This window comes from Emydura macquarii, unplaced genomic scaffold (genome assembly GCF_026122565.2).
Source record: "Emydura macquarii macquarii isolate MOO-44397 ecotype Brisbane River unplaced genomic scaffold, CSIRO-AGI_Emac_v2 contig_1876, whole genome shotgun sequence".
Lineage (NCBI taxonomy): Eukaryota > Metazoa > Chordata > Testudines > Chelidae > Emydura > Emydura macquarii.
The window spans coordinates 4,589,304-4,608,326 of NW_027132013.1; the positions used below are offsets into that span (position 1 = coordinate 4,589,304).

Below are 19,023 nucleotides of genomic sequence, written 5' to 3' on the forward strand. Positions count from 1 at the left end.
CTTGTAAGCTTGGTATTCTCTGGCAGGTGGGTTCAGAGGACTCCTGGGGTGGTTAGGGAAGGGGGATGCAGGCCCACCTGACTTCACTGTGTCCCAACCCAGTGGCCCTATCCAGTCGCTAGGGTCTGGCAGCCCTATCCAGTCGTTAGAGCCCGGCAGCCCAGGCAGGCCCTGAAGGCTCTGGTCAGTGGGGCAGTTTGCTCTGCACAGCCGCAGGGTCTGGGTCAGGCCCAGACCATAGCCTCAGGGAAGACACGTCTGTCTCCAGCGGCAGCTTCCTCCTGACTGAGTTGCTAGGCCAGCCTTTTATACTGGCGGCTGCTGCTGGGGGTCGGTGCAGACTCAGAGCCGGAGGCCGGGCCGGGCCCGGCCCTGCGTGGGATTCAGGACCTGGACAGGGGCGATGGGAGCCGGGAAGCAGCTGAGCGGGACCAGCCGGAGCCGCCACCGGATTCCTAACCCGCCCCTTCCAGCTAAGGATCTCAAAGCATCCAACAGAGGTTGATGAATGAAGCCTCATTCCACCCTGCGAGGCAGGGTGCAATCCCTGAATCCCAAGACAAACCTGTAGCAGATAAGACACTGAAGCATGAAGACACTTGTCCGTCTAATCTTAACGCTGATTCTCTTTGCTCGTGCTGTGCTCTACATCCTGTTCTGCTGCAGCTGCATTGACTCAGCTGTCAGCGTCTGGAGGAACATGAGCGTCCTTTGGTGATGGTGCCTGGAACCCGCAGCTTCAAGGGATACAGTTGTGTTCCTGATAGAAAGCCTTTGGTCAGAGCTCCATGCCACTAGCGCGCCATGGTATACAGCTCAGGTCAGATGCTGGGATCATGGCTGGGAAAGGAGATTGACTGAATGGAGTGCGTACTGCGCATGAACCACACCCCCACCAATGGCTACGAAGAGAATGTGGGGACAAAGAGCACCATCAGGGTCATCTTGCACACCAGCATCCCCTTGCTCCTGAGGAATCAGTCATACTTCTTCAAACAGTCCTGGGAGATGCTGTACATCATCTGGTAGCCCACGAAGACAATGAGCAGGTAGAAGGTGGGGATGACCTAAAGGACTCTCCTGGAAGTGAAGGAGATGTATCTCAGCCTGCAGATCTACACGCTGACCGAGCAGATGATGGCTTTCTGTGACGAGGTCTTTCAGAACAAGACGTGGAAGAAGAGGATGAAATCTGGCTCCTTCCTGAGCACTGGCTGGTTCACCATGATCCTAGCGATGGAGCTCTGCGAATAGGTCTCTGTCTTTGGAATGGTCAGCAATGGCTACTGCAGGGAGAAGAACCAACCCACAGTGCCTTACCACTACTTCAAAAACGGCAAGCTGGATGAGTGCAGGATGTACCTCGTCCATGAGAGAGCCCCCCGAGGTGGCCACTACTTCATCACCGAGAAAGCCGTCTTCTCCCACTGGGCAAAGAGCAGGAATATTGTCTTCACTCACCCCTCGTGGGCAGACGAATAGGGGCATGCGGCCCATGTGCTGTTCCCAATGGGAAATGTTTCACTTTTCGGTACAGTAGCCTGCAGCCTGATGGGAATCCTGCAGAGTGGCACAGGGCACTGCCTGGAGGAGTTGCACTGGAGGGGTGGTCAGTGCATGAAGAGGATCTGCCCAAAGACAGACTTGGCGAGAGGCAGAGTATCTTGGGAGGTGTGACACGCTGGAAGGGCTCCCTTACTGAGGCTGCTCTAATCAGCATGTTGTATGGACACATTTCAGATCTGGCACAGTGCCCACCCTTTGCAAGGTCCTTGCCACTTGTACAGGAGCATTGTTCTGCAGGTCATAGTGTCTCTGTGGGTCTGATCTTTGGCGGCGCTCGATCCTTCCCAGGCACTCAGCTGGAAGGAAGCAGAGAAAACCTAGAGCGTCATTCAGAGCACTCAAGGCTTCAGCTGGGAAGAGCCTGCCTCTCCATTGCTGTAAGCAGTTCCTGACGTCTCTGCAGCCCCCCAGCGTTCCCAGCGCTGACCCTAGGAACTGCCTTGAAAGGGAGTTTAAGCTGAAACAGCTATGAAGGAAGTTTTGCAGATGGTCAGCAGTGCTCATCTCACTTGGGCCACACAGCCACTGTTGGAAAAAGATTCCAAGTGTGGTTCGTTACCCTGCACCGATAAGAGACCCACACAGGATTTCAGGCTGGACAGTCTCCAAAAGAGTTTATTCTGCAGAAGGTCAATTCCCAAGCCCACAAGTGGACAGTGGAAAAAGAACCCCGAACAAAGAATTACAGATAGTTTTATACCTTATTGCTACTTAAACATTCATGACAAGACCATACATATCCCCCTTACAAGGGCACAAACCTATTTTCTCTATAACTATTGGTCTATATTATTTGGCATACATTATTCATAAGATACTTTTACAGATGTTTTGCAGTTAAGACAGCTTATCTATCAAGGTTGCATAGCTTGCTGAATCCAGCTGAGGCTTATCTCCTGCATTCCTAAGAACTTTCCATGATCTGTGCACAGAGTGGAACGGCCTTGCCTTATAAACAAAGAAGCTGCAAAAATGGAGTAACTATAGTCAAGCAACTAAAAATCAGCTTACACCACCTACATGGAAAGCCAATCCTTGTCCAGCACACTGTGCTGTGGCTTTTTGAAACTGAATCTTAAATAAATTGGTCTGAAAAGGCCTCTCAGTGTGAACTGTTCCTTGAACTGGAGCAGAGCGTGGTTGCTATGGAGTTCCGGCTGAAAGAGACAGCTTTTATCAGCAGTTTCACCAGGTCAGAAAGCAACATTTCCTTCTGTTTGGACACACACCCTTCAAGTTCTTGTGTTGCCTTTGTTACCAAGTCCCCTTGGACTGATACCAAAGCAAACATACTCTCCTGTCCTGACTCCCCGCTTTTCTCCCCGGGGTATTCGGCCTGCAGGGCCTTGTTCTGCCCAGCAGAGCAGTTTTGCAGGGCCTTGATGTGCCCAGCAGGGGGCTTGGAGCTTGTCCTCGGGCCCAGGCTCCGAGGAAGGCCACAGCGCCTTGCTACAGAATACATGTAATCTAAAATATGTGTTGCACAAGGAAAAGTGTCTGTAATGTGAGTTCCAAGAAAATAATCTTTATCAAAGACCCCTTCCTCCCACAGGTTCTTTCCCTAGCCTGTATCTAATCACCAGGGAGGAGAAACGTGTTAATCAGACTAATAAAACAGTATATAAATGTATAAACAAATGGAAGTTTTATTAATAACAGCTCAGAGGTTCACCAAAAAGGCTTAAAGCCAAGGCCCCAAAATCACATAAACAAAACCCGGAGTAGTGAACAAGTGAAAGGAAAATCAATACATCACCATCCCAAAATGGAATAGGATCAACTCAGAGTCAAGTCAGGATCAAGTTGGGAACAGGAACAGGATTTTAGGAACCATCAGGAATGGCAGGAATGATGAGGAAGGAACAGGAATCAAAACTGTGTCTCTCAGGATCTTCTTCTCACGTTCTGCTGCACTGCTGCCACCATGAAGGACAGCCCTTTGCAAAGTCTTAAGTATTTTCAGGATCATCCAATAGGGTGACTCCATTTTTCCCATGCCTCTGTGCACCATACCAAAGGTCTGCACACGGCACGCTAAGTTTTGCACACGGCACTCCAGTACAGTGCACACGGCCCTTCAATGTGATGTTCACTCTAATTCAGTGCACTCGGCCCTCTATTGCTTTTGCATCCCACACTATACCATTTCACATTACAACAGGGGTGGGGTTTCTAACATTTAACAAAATTACAGTGTACACATGGATTAGATTAATCCATGTAATCTAATCTATGACTTTTATGTATGCAGTGTTGCTAGAATTGCCAGTTTTGGTTTGACGTATTCCTAGAAATATCATCACATGACAATCTTTGATTAAAAATTAATCTTTAATTCCTGGATACTCCAGGACAATCCTGGAGGGTTGGCAACCCTCAGTGTTGCTGTAGCCACATCAGTCCCAGGATATCAGCGAGACAAAGTAGGTGATTTAATATCTTTTATTGGACCAGCGTCTGTTGGTTAAAGAGACAAGCTTTCAAGTTGAAGAAAAGCTCCGTATAAGATCAAAAGCTTGTCTCTTAGTCTTTCACCAACAGAAGTTGGTCCAATAAAAGATATTATGTCACCCATCTTGTCTCTTTAAGTATTTCTAAGGCACCTGTTGCTATGGTATTTAAACTCCATATATAATTCCAAACAGAATGTTCATTATAAGAGAAATTCATTCCATTTCTGTCAACGTTTGGGTTTCCAAAGAACAATTTGAATTTATGCAAATAGAGAGTCTTGCTGGGACAGGCCAAAACAAATTTCCTGTACATTTTCTGCAACTTTGCCACACCAGTTCCTTTCCTATCACAAGTTTGATACTATCATTACTTGGGAAAGAGTATTGTATCATTAAAGTGAGAGAAATTGATATTCTTCCTTTGCCAAGATGAATTGTATTCCTTTTCTTTTATCCAGAAAAGTAGGAAGAAGCTTCTGGTAAAAATAATTCAACAGAAACCACCAAGACTTTTCTTAGTGAATTACGGCAGCTTTATACCTGCACAGTTAGGACCTTTGCATTTCATTGTCAGTTTTCTAATTCATCATAATAGCTTTCTTATTGTGGACAGCTGAGTAAGAGCCTTTTTCCTGCTGTGAACAATAGATTGCATTATGGAAATAGGTGTTTTACTGACATCTAAGAATTACATTCAAAATATGACAGTTAGATAATTCAGCTAACTGCTAGGATTCAAATAGGAACTCTTGTAAAATTATCAGTTGTTTGGAGGTCCATGAGATTGCATAGGTCTAGCTCAGGGCAGAATTTAGACCAATGTAAAATAAAATCAGCCACTGGTTTATTACATTTATTTTTTATCTTCCCTTTCTGTAACTATCTGCCAACCTTAATTTCATCCTTTATTTATTGACATATTGAGAGTGTGAATATTTTCAGTTTTTTCCCCATTTCACAGTTTTAGTCAGGACCTTGCTTTTACATTTCATGATTATGGCAGCATGTCCCTATTGCCACACTGGGGCATTGGTTCAAATGTTGATTTAGAGGACCGCTGCCACCTATTGAATATTCAGCATTGTTCCCTGCAGCATTTTGATATTTTCTTGGAGGTCTCCCACCTAAGCAAAGACCCAATCTGACCTCAGTTGTCTTATGAAATCCATCAAGATCATAATTCAAGGTAGTATACTACTGTTAACCTTTCCTCACTCTCAGCAGAAAACACAACAGCAGAGTGACCAGAATTTTATTTTTACTCTAAAGAATTAAGTTATTGCCAATAAAGCAATTCTGGATGTTTTGGAGGGGGAAAAGTTGTGGTTTGTGAGTTATATCATCCACTGCACCATTTCACTACATGACAGTGTCACTGACCCATAAATCAACACCGGAAAAATGTCAGAGTGCAAGAAAGTAATTTATAGTAACGGAAAAGGAAAGGAAGTTTAGCATCTAACCATTAGGAGACTCATTCATTCACGTCTTGCTCTAATCTCCCAGAATTTAAACTCACTTGCAAATAGTGACAATTTATAGTTGGCAAAGGAGTGCCAAGAAACAGGAAGTTAAAACAGCCTGATGAAACTTTCCCAAGATCATCATGTGTCAGTTTTTAGAAGAGATTAATAAGATAGGATATCAAATGCCTGGGAAAGGTCAATATAAATAGCATCAGCAATTTGGGTCTTCTCCATGGCATGGTAATATCGCCTGTGATATCTACGGAGAAACAAGAGCAGGGAGATCTAGTCTAGCTACCAGGGATGACACCAAAGCGTGGCAGGGAGTAGGAGGTTCCCCCTCCAAATATATCCTGCTACTCAATCTGCTATCCCACCTGACCAGAGAAGTAGAATAGCAGCAGAAGCAGTTTGTTCCATTACTATAGTATGTGAGCTGTGACGGTGGGAGTGATTAGTGAATATAAGCAGGTAATTCCGTCTTCAAAGAGCAGGGAGATTGCTGCTGAAATGCACAGCCTGCAGGACACACACCAGTGGAAGTGAGATTCAAACCAATGACCATCATGTGCCCCTGCTTGCTTAGGGAAAATCTCTGAAAGGTGAAGGCTATGTGGCTGCAATTTACAGACATAGGCACACACACTCACCTACTTTTCCCCTCACCCTCCTGCTCTCACCACCACCACCCCAGCAGGCAGGTGAAGGTAGATGAGAGGGTGGCTGTTCCCAGCCAGGCCAGAACCCCAAACTGCCTGGCTAGGGACAGGATCAGGTGAGTCCATATGCAGAGGGCTGCAGTGCATGGATTCTTTCCTTTTCCAGGCAATCTCCCCTTCAGACCTGGGCTATGGGCTGGCACTACCCCCTTACCCCCAACTCCTTCCTGCTGCATGGACGCAGCCAGGAAGAGGACACAAACCTCAGAGGTCAGCCCCTGCCTAGACTAGTCCAAAACAGTAGCCTGCAAGAGGGGCTTGGCCTGGGCCCTTGTCTGGAAGTCCAGTTGTTTCTGAATACAAGTAGTTAAAAAAATTATCAGTCTCTCTCTCTCCCCATTATTAAGCCATCCACAAAATGTATTTACTCAGAGTTAATGGAATCTTGTGTATATATTGACTTCTAGAACAAAGGCAATTTGTAGCTAGCAAAGGCAATGCTAGAATAATTAGTTCAGGGAAGTGAAGGACTGGCAAAGACCATTATTGGGGGAGAAAGAATTTTGCTACACATACTTTATGGAATGGGGATAAATAATGTTGGTAACAATTTATTTACCTTATTGAATCTGTATACACTTGTTAGGAGCAGCAAATCTGACGGCTCTCTTTGGATCCAGACACTGACAACTTTTTTTCAATCGTCATGACAGCCAAATTCCTTAACTCGTCTCCTGTCATGTGGTTCCTCATGTAATCTTTCACCTGTCAAAGGCATGAGAATGTTCTTTCACATGCAACACTTGACAGAGGAATACTCACACCAACCACACAATTTATGCAGTTTGTGGAAGGCAAGTTTGTATTTATCCAAAAAAATTAGCAGCAGCAGCAAACTGCAGCAAACTGTCAACCTTAAATTTCTTCCCTTCTTCATGGCATTCAGTTTACTTTTGGCAAGAGTTTCACCTCAGTCTCCACACTGTCTATACCACATCCGTACTGTTCTGTGAGTGGTTTTCATTTTAGCAAATTGGGTTAAGGCCACTGACACCACTAAGAACAGATTTCATTTATTTCCAGAAAATTTTCTCTGAAGTTCTCCAGTTATTTGATCAAGTCCTGGCAAAAAGGAGCATTTCCTGAAATCTCCTTTGTCTCAAAGGGGCTGTTCTGTACTTGACACTTTTTCAGTCACAATGTATTAAGTTTTTTGGCATGTTTCATACACAACTGCACACTTCCCAAACTTCATGGGGCTTCAAACTATTTTCTGATATGGTAAGGGTTTCACTCCATATTTCGTCAAATGCCTCGCCAGAATCTCATTTTCAGAAATTCACTGATAAGGGGTGTCCACAGATAAGCATGCCTGAGACAAAAGTAAATACATTAGCAAAGGAGATCAAGTGTCAGTTATGTTGAGATATTATTTGCATAGCACTGAATAAGAAAGATTTCATGGATTCCATCCTGAGTCACTTGATGCAAGGTAGGACCATAAACAAAGAGTGTGGGAGGGTAGAGGTTTATGAAGGCTACAACGGAAAAGAAAAGGGCTAACGCGATGTACATATCCTGTTCTTTTTTTGCATAGGTAGTTCTTAGATTATACTAATTTTATAATTTTGGTATGTTGAAGTACATTACACACACAAAAAAAACCAACGAGAGTTCTGTGGCACTTAAAGACTAACAAATTTAATTTTAGCAGGCATAAGCTTTCATGAGTCTCAGCTCACTTCTTCAGATGCAGAGGTGAGCTGAGACTCACGAAAGCTGATGCCTGCTAAAATTAAATTTGTTAGTCTTTAAAGTGCCACAGAAATATCGTTGGTTTTCCTGTATACAGACTAACACGGCTACCCCTCTGGAACTCTTTTACGCACACACATGCTCTCTCTATATATCTCATTTAAGATCAAAATTGGGTCTCACATCTGCCTAAAATCCTCTATTTGATCTATGAGTTAGTATATAACGCATCTTAACTGGATGCACACATTTATAACCTTAGTCCATTCTGACATTTTAAGTATGTATGCCTTTGTCCACTCTCTAATTATGCAAACATCTGGATGAAATTAACCAAATGTAAATCTTATAAATACAGTAGCACTAAATAACTTTTGGGCATAACTTTACAGTTTTGCTATATGTCCAATGCATGTGCAAAATTTTTTTAAAAATCCTACACATTCTCTGTTTAGTAGCCATAAATGGGCACACTAATCTGAGTGTCCAAATTAGGGTGGTCAGATAGTAAGTCTGAAAAATGAGGAGGGGGGAAGGAGGTAATAGGCACCTATATTGTTCTGAGCCTCAGTCAAAGGACAAACACAGCTATTTTTAGCTGAAATTCCAAGGCTTTATTAAGAAACTGTACACTTAACTGTAAAGGGGTGACCGGGGTTAAAATGGCTTGTGACACATAGAAACAGGCTGGTGCCAGGGATTTCTGGATCTACAGCCCTACTGTGAAAGAAAAGAGTAGCAAACAAGTGAGAGGGAAGTTATTATTAGGAGGTTTAAGCAGAATTTAGATAACTGTGATCTAAAATAGTTAAGGTACTAAAAACAGCAAGCTGAATTCATTAAGTTAGTGGCCTTACTCAGGAATGAATTTAGCCCAGTGACTTAAAAATGCAGGGCCAATCTGGAAGTCTACTGAGCATGTGCCACGCTCAGCTCTTGACACAGCAAGGAGAGTGGGAGGAAATGGTTTGAAATAGAGAATACTTCAGATACATTAAAGGTATCAGCAAACATCTTGACAAAGGGAACGATAATTTCCCGTTTGTTTTGTTTTTTGTCTCAATCAATGTGCAAAGATAAATGCAGCTCTGATCTTCAGTCAATAATGGCAGAGATTGTACAGCTACTTGTCCTCAAAGTCTGTCAACACCTCTTGTTTAGCATAAAGTGCTTCCTGATTTGTTATCTCACAAAATGCCAAGGCTGTGGTTGCTGAGGGATGAGAGACACTCCATCCTCTCATGGGGCTATGTATGCTGCCTCCCAGAGTAAGCCCAAAAGTAGCCTTGCTAGGTCCAGAAGGAACCACATCCAGTCCTCTCTGGCCTCTGTATGAGGGCAGTGTATTCTAGAGCCTGGGACATGGGACAGAATTACAAGCCCAGGCTTTTCCTGCTCTGCTTCTGACTACTTTTGTGATTCCGGGCAAGTCACTTAGGCCAAAATTTTCAAAAGTAGCATCTGGTTTTGGGTGTCTCCGTTTTTGAATGCCCAGCTTACGGCATCTACAGCCTAGAGATGTTGAGCATCCAAAGCTCTCATTGACTTCAGCTGGGATTATAGGTGTTCAACACCTCTGAAAATCCCAGCCCACAGGCTCTCAAGTTGGGCACCTAAAAACTGAGGCATCTAAGATCAGAAACCACTTTTTAAAATGGTCCTTTCAACCTTTTTTTGCCCTCAGTTGCTCCATCTGCAAATGGGAATAATGCCCTTCCTCTCCAGGGGGTGGTGAGCTATGAGAGAAGGAGGACAACTTGTCACAGCTCTGCTGCTCTGTTATTGATATGCAGCCCCTATAATATTTAAGCATCTCACAGGGAGTGATGTGAAGCTTAAGCCGTTTACATTAAGGAAACATGCGTCTGGGTCACTACATTGCAGTAGTGACACTTGTGGGACCCCTTAATGTATGGGCACCAATGCAGCGTGTCAACATTAAAGATCTCTGCTAGAGTAACAGCTTCAGGTTAATATTTGTAAAGGGCTTCAAGGTTCTTAGAGGACAGGTGCTATGTGTGTACACAGTATTATAACTAAAAATGCACCTGTCTAAGGCATCAAATTTATGAACCAATCAATGACTAAAATAAAGTGCATCAATACATCTACATTAAATCATTGAGGAATGTGTCAGAATAAATATTGATGTCAGTTTGGCATACAGCACAGTATACCCAACATCTAATAAACTTCAAATCATTATGAAAAACCTGATCTCTTTATTGAGAGATTTTGTTAGGGACAATGTTTCAGTCTTTAAATTTCCCATTGCTAACAAGCCTATAGACTGTATACTGAATCAAGTCAAACATTTAAAGTAATACTACACAATTTTACGTAGACTTACACATTTTAAATCTCAAAGCACTGGGGAAAAAAAGGGGGCAAGAGGAAGGAAAACAAATGAACACAGTAACATACTTTTTTATTTTGTTCATCTTATTTATATTCAGTGGCTAATGAAAAAAAAAATGTGGTTGTTGAAAAAGCAGTCATAATGCCTTTCCTAATAAAACTTTTTAATTTAAGTGGCCATGTGTTTCCATAAAAAAATGGTGTTTATTAGGTTTGTAAATGGCTGTGGGCAGATACAAGTGATATGGGCTGCATAAGAACCTGAAGAGAAAGGAAAGTTCTGTCATCTGTAATTCATTGCAACTTCCATTGACTTCAGAGGCGAGTCTTATTCGGATAAGTCTACCCAAATTTGGAACTGTATTTTTGATATTTTCCTATCAGTATGGGTGATCTTTAATCATGTGATGTTTTGGGGATCACTACCTGCCCTGTAGCTGTGGATGCCTTGATGCTATGCTCTATGACTCAGAGCCCTGATACCAGAAGCCAGCCCACGAGCATAAAGGTCTCACCCTGGCTTCCATCAGCCTAGTTAGAGTCCCAAGTCCCAGACCAGTTCGAGTCCCAAATCTCCCCAAATCTGTCCTTTCCGAGTTCTTAGCTCCTAGACACTCTGTTTTTCCCCCGGTTTGTCACCCATAAAGGAATGAAACCAGCCCCTGGTCATCAGTTCACTTTGGCACACACACTCCCACAGTTTGCACACCAGAGACCTGTGTGGCGTAAAAATAAACAGATTCAAAGATGAAATTGTAAGAGAAAGAAAACGCAGTCACAGAGAAAATAAATATAAAGATGCAACTTCAGTTTTTACATTTCTATACTAGGTAAATTCTCTTTTTTACAAGTTACCTATTGCCTTTGAACAGTTTCCTAGCCTGCCCCCGTCATAAAGGGGATCCAGCATTTTACTGACAACTTCCCGCTTGGTTTCCTGCTGCCTTGCAGTTTCTGGTTAAAAACATCAGACAAAAGCCTGCTTTTAAAAGGTTTTTCTCCCCTTCCCTCCTGGCATGATAACTCATGGTTATGCAGACTGGCGGAATTCCCAGTTGTCTCAAAGGCTTTCCATTAACTCTAATGGTCCACCATTGTCTTTTCCTGGGCTTATGGATGGATACGTAAGTGGGATTTGTGTAAAAAACTGAGTTGGGAGGTGCCCTCCATGCCTGACTGTATTACTGCACTTTGTGAGGTGATACTGCAGTTGCACCACAGTTACAATTACAATTTTCTACATATACACATACATGAATTCATAACTGTAACCTTTATGCGTATCTCCTGATGATCATCCAGTTCATAACATTATAGACGTTCATTATAAGCTTACTTTACATATTTTATACACAATAACATTGTACACAGCCAATTATTCATTTGCTTATTCTGTTGGGGTGTCTGGATCCTGATTGTCAAACCCCATCTTGTGAGTCTGAAGCTGGAGTTTTGGCCACAGGCTATGACATAAGCTTCCCCTCTGCCCCCTCTTTTGCGGGTAGGCTGTTGGCTATCTTGTTCTCTAACCCCATAATGGGTTTAATTTCCTCTGAAATAACCACCCTAAACCCATAGCTTAGCACCTTTTCTCCTCCTTTGCACTTCCAGTTCCCCCAAGTATTGCTTTACACCCCTCTGGGCTTTTCCCATCCTTTACCAGGTAGCATGCATTTGTCAGCACCTGTTAGCTGTGCCTAGTTTCCTTCCCCCAGACCAGTAAAAGATACTTGTCAACTTCAAAGGCATGAAGCCAGATCTCTTACCATCCTGAGTTTTCTCTGCTCTCAGCAGAATTCTGCCCACAAATATTCTTAGCTGTGCCAGTGTCTCACTGCACCCAGCAGGTTTTCCCTGATCCCAGTTGAATCCTGGCCCACTGCTATTTCCTAGCTGTACCTGTAACTCACCACCCCTAGCAGATCATGGGCTACCGACCTTTTAGCCATGCCTCAGTTTCCCTGCTTTCAGCGGAGTTCTGGCCCCAGCATTTGTTTTCTGTACAAGAGGCTTACCAGTCCCACAAGTCTTCCTTCCTCCTATGAGCTTCTGGGCCACAGCACCTCTTAGCTGTACCACAGACGTACACAATACTGACTCAGTTTCCCTGCTGAGGGTAGAGAGCAAGCTCACCCTTCAACCACTGAGTCTGGCCATAGCAAGCTTGCACTTGAGCCCTCAGGCTTTAACTCTGTTACAGCATTACAGAAAATACCATAGCAAGAAAAATAACTTCCCACAGTCAGTATTCCTTTAGTGTGCATAATAATTCAGGCTACAGGCAAAGTGATGGGGTCTCTCACACCCACATCTGTTTGCTTGCTAGCCCCCTGATTGGGCACACCCTCTTGTCCTTCCTCCGGGGTCCCATAGGCATTTACTCGACCATCTTCTCCTGTTCAAGCTGCCTATGTTTGTGCTGTTCAGCAAGCTTCTCTTGCTCCTCCTCACTCTGACACCTGGCCTCTAGATCTATCCATCTCTCCTCCCCTAGAACCTCCCCAGCTCTGGACCTCTCACCATTGCTGCTACCTCCGTTGTGTGGTCTAGGGAACCGTCTGCTTGTCTTCTCCATGCTCTGTAGGAGAACAAGATTCCCTGGTTTGGAGCAGGTGCCCCATCTTGCCTCACAGTGTATGAGTGCAGCATGGCCACCAGCTCCAATTTCTTCTGCTCAGAAGCTTACTCACTCACATAAAGACCTCACTCACATACACTCACTTACAGACCTCACTATACACACAGCTCTTCTAACTGCTTCTTGATGAGTTTACATTTCTTTGCTCATCCAACCTTTTCGGCTGCTTTCTTCATCTCATGCCATCTTTTGTTCTATTTCCTTTACCCAAACTAAACAAATGGATCATAATAAACTGTAATTTGTACTACGCTCCCACACTTTTGAATCCATTAAGGTCTGTTTTACAAGAGTTTGGAGTATGAACCTCAGTTCACTGATGCTGGGGTGCAACTCCTGTAACTATGCCACTGTGATGTTTCAGAGATCACTCAGACCAGGAAGGGGGTTTTATATCCCATATCTGATTTCTATTTCTTGCATCTGACAAAGTGGGTTGCAGCCCACAAAAACTTATGCCTGCAGAAATTAAATTTGTTAGTCTTTAAAGTGCTACAGGACTCTCATTGTTTTTGCTGAATACAGACTAACATGGCTACCTCTCTGGAACTTTTCACCATGGAAGGCATTGAATTTAGCCGTATGAAATGGAAATCTACCAACTTCATGAAAAAACTCGCACAGATACAGACAGACATCATCTTCCTCTCCAAGTGCAAACAAATGGACATCATACCAAATGGAACTGAAAGTGAAAAATCCCTTATGATCGATATAGTATACAGACTATGGTGAGAAATTGTGTCACACACTCTCAAAAAAACTACGGAACCACCTGATCAGCATTCTGTACAGCTAACAGGAGAAGATCAAGAAAGAACTCTCAATGCTGATAATCTCATGAAAGGCCAAACTTCCACAGAAACTTCCACGTGGTTGATCCTTACAAAAACAAGACAGGCCATTTACAACACTCACTTTGCTTCTCTACAGAGGAAAAAGGACTCTAAACTATCTAAACTCCTACATGCCACAAGAGACCACAACTGTGATACCCTTGACTCATCCAACAATATTGTAAATCTATCCAACTGTACACTTAACTCAGCAGAAGAGACTGCCTTGTCTCAGGGACTCTCTTTCTGCCCCACCCACCCCCACACACATGATACAATTCTGCGGTGACCTGGAATCCTACTTTCACCGTCTCTGAATCAAGGAATATTTCCACCACACCACTGAACAACACACTAACCCACAGATACCTTCCTACCAACACTACAAGAAGAAGAATTCTGCATGGACTCCTCCTGATGGTCGAAACAACAAACTAGACTTTTACATAGAGTGTTTCCTCCGACGTGCACAAGATGAGATTGTATACAAGCAACATCGCTTGCCCCATAACCTCAGCCGTGCAGAATGCAATGCTATCCACAGCCTCAATAACAACTTTGACATTATAATCACAGAGGCAGACAAAGGAGGTGCCATAGTCATCATGAATAGGTCGGATTACGAACAGGAGGCTGCCTCCAACACCACATTCTACAAGCCACTACCGTCCAATCCAACTGAGGAATACCAAAAGAAACTACAACATCTACTTAAGAAACTCCCTAAAGAAACACAGGAACAAATCTACAGAGACACACCCCCTGAGCCCCAACCAGGGTTATTCTATCTTCTACCTAAGATCCACAAACCTGGGAATCCTGGACGCCCCATCATCTCAGGCATTGGCACTCTCACAGCAGGACTATCAGGCTATGTAGACTCTCTCCTCAGGCCCTATGCCACCAGCACTCCTAGCTATCTTCGTGATACCACTGACTTCCTGAGAAAACTACAATCCATCTGTGATCTCCCAGAAAACACCATCCTCGCCACTATGGATGTAGAAGTTCTCTACACCAACATTCCACATAAAGATGGACTACAAGCCATCAGGAACATTTTCCCTGATGATGATATGGCACACCTGGTAGCTGAACTTTGTGACTTTGTCCTGACCCACAACTACTTCAGATTTGGAGGCAATCTATATCTTCAAGTCAGTGGCATAGCTATGGGCACCCACACAGTATGCCAACATTTATATGGCTGACCTAGAACACCGCTTCCTCAAAACTCGTCCCCAAGCACCTCTCCTTTATCTACACTACATTGATGACATTTTCATCATCTGGACCCAGGGGAAAGAGTCCCTCAAAGAATTCCACCGGGATTTCAATAATTTCCACCCCACCATCAACCTCAGCCTGGACCAGTCCACACAAGAAATCCACTTCCTGGACACTACAATACAAATAAATGGTGGTCACATTAATACCACCCTATACCGAAAACCAACTGACCACAATACATATCTTCATGCCTCCAGCTTCCACCCTGGACACATTACACGATCCATTGTCTACAGCCAAGCCCTAAGATACAACTGGACTTGCTCCGATCCCTCAGACAGAGACAAACACCTACAGGATCTCCATAAAACATTCTTAAAACTAAAGTACCCACGTGGAGAGGTGAAGAAACAAATTGACAGAGCCAGACGGGTATCCAGAAGTCACCTACTACAGGACAGACCCAACAAAGAAAACAACAGAACACCACTGGCCATCACGTACAGCCCCCAGCTGAAATCTCTCCAACACATCATTAAGGATCTACAACCTATCCTAGCAGATGATCCCTCACTCGCCCAAGCTGTGGGAGGCAGACCTATCCTTGCTTACAGACAGCCCCCGAACCTAAAGCAAATACTCACCAGCAACCATACACTATACAACAACAACACTAGCCCAGGAACCTATCCCTGCAACAAACCCCTTTGCCAGCTCTGCCCACGCATCGACGTGACACCATCACAGGTCCAAACCACATCAGCTGCACCATAAGGAGCTCATTCACCTACACATCTACATCATGTGCCCGCAATGCCCCTCTGCCATGTATATTGGCTAAACCGGACTGTCACTATGCAAAAGAATAAATGGACACAAATCAGACATAAAAAATGGTAATATCCATAAACTAGTCAGAGAGCATTTCATCTTCCAGGACATTCTGTAGCTGACTTGAAAGTTGCCATACTTCTACAAAAAAACTTCAGAAACAGACTTCAGCAAGTAACTGCAGAGCTGGAACTCATATGCAAACTTGACATAATCAAACTGGGTCTAAACAGAAACTTGGAATGGTTATCTTATTACAAGAAGTAATTGTCACTGTTCACACATTCTCACCTTCTAATCAATGGTTGAGAATAGGCCTCATCTACTGTAACTGAATGGACTTTGTTTACACCTTCCCTCCCCATTGTTGTTTCTTACCCTTGGGTGTATATATATACCCCCTATCTGATTTCTATTTCTTGCATCTGACAAAGTGGGTTGCAGCTTATGCCTGCAGAAATTAAATTTGTTAGTCTTTAAAGTGCTAAAGGCCTCTTTTTGTTTTTGGTTTGTATATGTGACTCGGGAGAAACTCTTCCCTGCTGTGAGGTGTATTTGGAATTGTAGAACAGCGCATGAACCTAGCATTCCATATACATAAATGCATAGATTCATTCCCACAGTCTATATACAACCAGTTGATTTAACGGCTTACTTTTGGGTGTTCAGCCCCTGGCCTCTCCTGTTGAGGGTATCTGGACCCTGATTGTCACACCCAATCAACTGCTTAACTAATCTTTTGAATATGTATTGCCTTGTCTATACAGTTTTGTTATACAGAGCAAAATAATGAGTTGCAACATTTGTGACTGCACATTTATTCTGAAGAATCTTTGTAAAGAAGACAAAAAATTCAGTCAACCTTTAGTTAAGTCCCACACGCTCTGGGCTGATGCTAGCAATTTAGTGTACCTGAATGGCAGGCCAATCTGCTAGTCTCTAGCGTTTTAGCCAAAAACCATCCACAAACACACAGCTGATTTCAGATTTAAAGTTCAGCCTATTCTTGGAATACTTGTGGGTTGCAATCCCAATTATACTTTCCAGTTCTCTGCATTTCTGAATAGACTTACCATGGCAACAAACTCTTATTACTCACTATGTTCAGCAAAGCAAATGGTTCAGAACTGGTCAGAACTTTGTTATCCAGGAAACCTAGGTTTGCTCACCCCTTGAGTGAAAGGTGCTGCTCATTCCACCTGCTGTATTTGCAATACTATAAAAGGAGAATCTTTATCATATTTGCCTGCATTATTTTATCTACAACGAACCAACTGTATTTTACACCCACCAACTGGATAGATTATTATAGGTAGAGCAGGTAGTATGGGCTTATAGTTACAGTTCCCTGGCACTGTCCATTAAAAAAGTCTGTTTTCATTTGCACATAACTTTGCCAAACTTTAACTGTTATATGGACAGCCATAATTCTGTCATTTCCTAGCTTTTAAATACTAGACTTTGTATCCTTAACGTTCTTTTAATGTAATTTTTTTGTTTGGAAGTCCCTAGATTATTAAAAAGCAAACTATTAAAAAAATCCAGAAATTCCATCATGTGGAACCATATTCTTACGTGACTCATCAGCATGTTTAGAACCCTTCGATCCACCACATACACTTCTGGAGCTACAGCGTAATAGGCAGCAGTAGGAGATTATACACTCTACATGGGCTAACCACCAGAGGGAGAAAAGGCTCATATTGTTGTTTGCCATTGGATTACTCAACGCTTTTGTGACTGCAAAGAAATGATAAGCTTGAGGAACCCTGGGTTGTATTTCATGTTTGAGGGCAATCTACACTACTGATTACAGAATCTTCTTCCCCTGCTCTCTCCCTCAGTTCAACATCCCATTCTTTCCCCCCACGTCTCGGCTCCTCAACCCACAGCATTCCAACATGGCTGCTTCCAATGGGCAGGAACTGGAGCATGTTCAATCATTCTGTGGGCGTGGCACATGTGCAGTCAAGTTGGCAAATGGAAGCTATGAGGGGTGATGGTGCATGCTCCAGCACAGGCAGAATCTTTAGAAAATTTTATTTGCCAAAGTTTTGCAAACCTCTATTGAGCATTTGGAAATAGAGATTTTTCAGAGGCTCCTAACTGCCAGATTTGAATAAACTTTTCACAGGGCTAGCAAAAGGCACATCCCTGGCAATAGGACAAGTGTCCCATTCAAATTTCAAGTCCCTGCTCCAAAGCATGGCAGTGCTACAGCTTCTTAACTAAATAGTTGTAAAAAAAATGTAACATGGGCAAAACACCATCTTTTCCCTAATCTCATTCTGGGAAATGGCTGAACCACTTTCTCCCTCCCTCCCCTCCCTGAAATAGTCAAAAGAAACTTTCAGCCTGAGGCAGATACACTGCCTGGAAAATTTCAGCCCAAATGCTTAAAGATTGGCAAAGATGTATGCAAGCAAAAACAGGGTTTTATAATGGGAAGTATCAGGCAACTTTAACTATAGATGACAGTACCTGAAATGTCTATAATTTAAAAATATATATATATTTTTCACATGAACATAAAGCTCTGTATTCATTAGTGAGACATTTTTCTGTGTTATTCCAGTGTTACCCTATTAATAGAGTAGCATAGGCATAACTGAAAACAGAATTTGGCCTGATTTCTCAGAAATTAGTTGGGTTTTTTTTAATCAACTTCTTCAGATGGTGGCTGAATTTCAAGCTGTAGATTCTGCATTCAGTACAGAGTAAGCAATGCTTACATGGACAGTCCCTCTGCAACTATTTTGAAGCAAAGCAGCTGTGTATTTAGCCAGCTATTTCCATTTACTCCTGCTGTTGCCAAGATTATGCCAAATCATAGAATTATAGAAGATTAGAGTTGGAAGGGACCTCAGGATGTCATCTAGTCCAATACTCAAAGCAGGACTAACCTCAGCTAAATCATCCCAGCCAGGGCTTTGTCAAGCCACTGCTTAAAAACCTCTAAAGATGGAGATTCCACCACCTTTCTATGTAACGCATTCCAGTGCTTCACCACCCTCCTAGTGAAAAACGTTTTCCTAATGTCCAACCTAGATCTCCCCCACTGCAATTTGAGACCATTGGTCCTTGTTCTGTCATCTGCCACCACTGAGAACAGCTTAGCTCCATCCTCCCTGGAACCCCCTTTCAGGTAGTTAAAGGCTGCTATCAAATCCCCCTTCATTCTTCTCTTCTGCAGACTAAACAAGCCTAGTTCCCTCAGACTCCCCTCATAAG

General features: G+C 43.3%; 1 pseudogene; it reads left to right on the top strand.

The window, feature by feature from the left end:
• The first annotated feature begins 508 nt into the window (after window positions 1-508).
• On the top strand, window positions 509-1,482 carry LOC137159613 (alpha-N-acetyl-neuraminyl-2,3-beta-galactosyl-1,3-N-acetyl-galactosaminide alpha-2,6-sialyltransferase pseudogene; annotated as a pseudogene).
• Window positions 1,483-19,023: the final 17,541 nt, after the last annotated feature.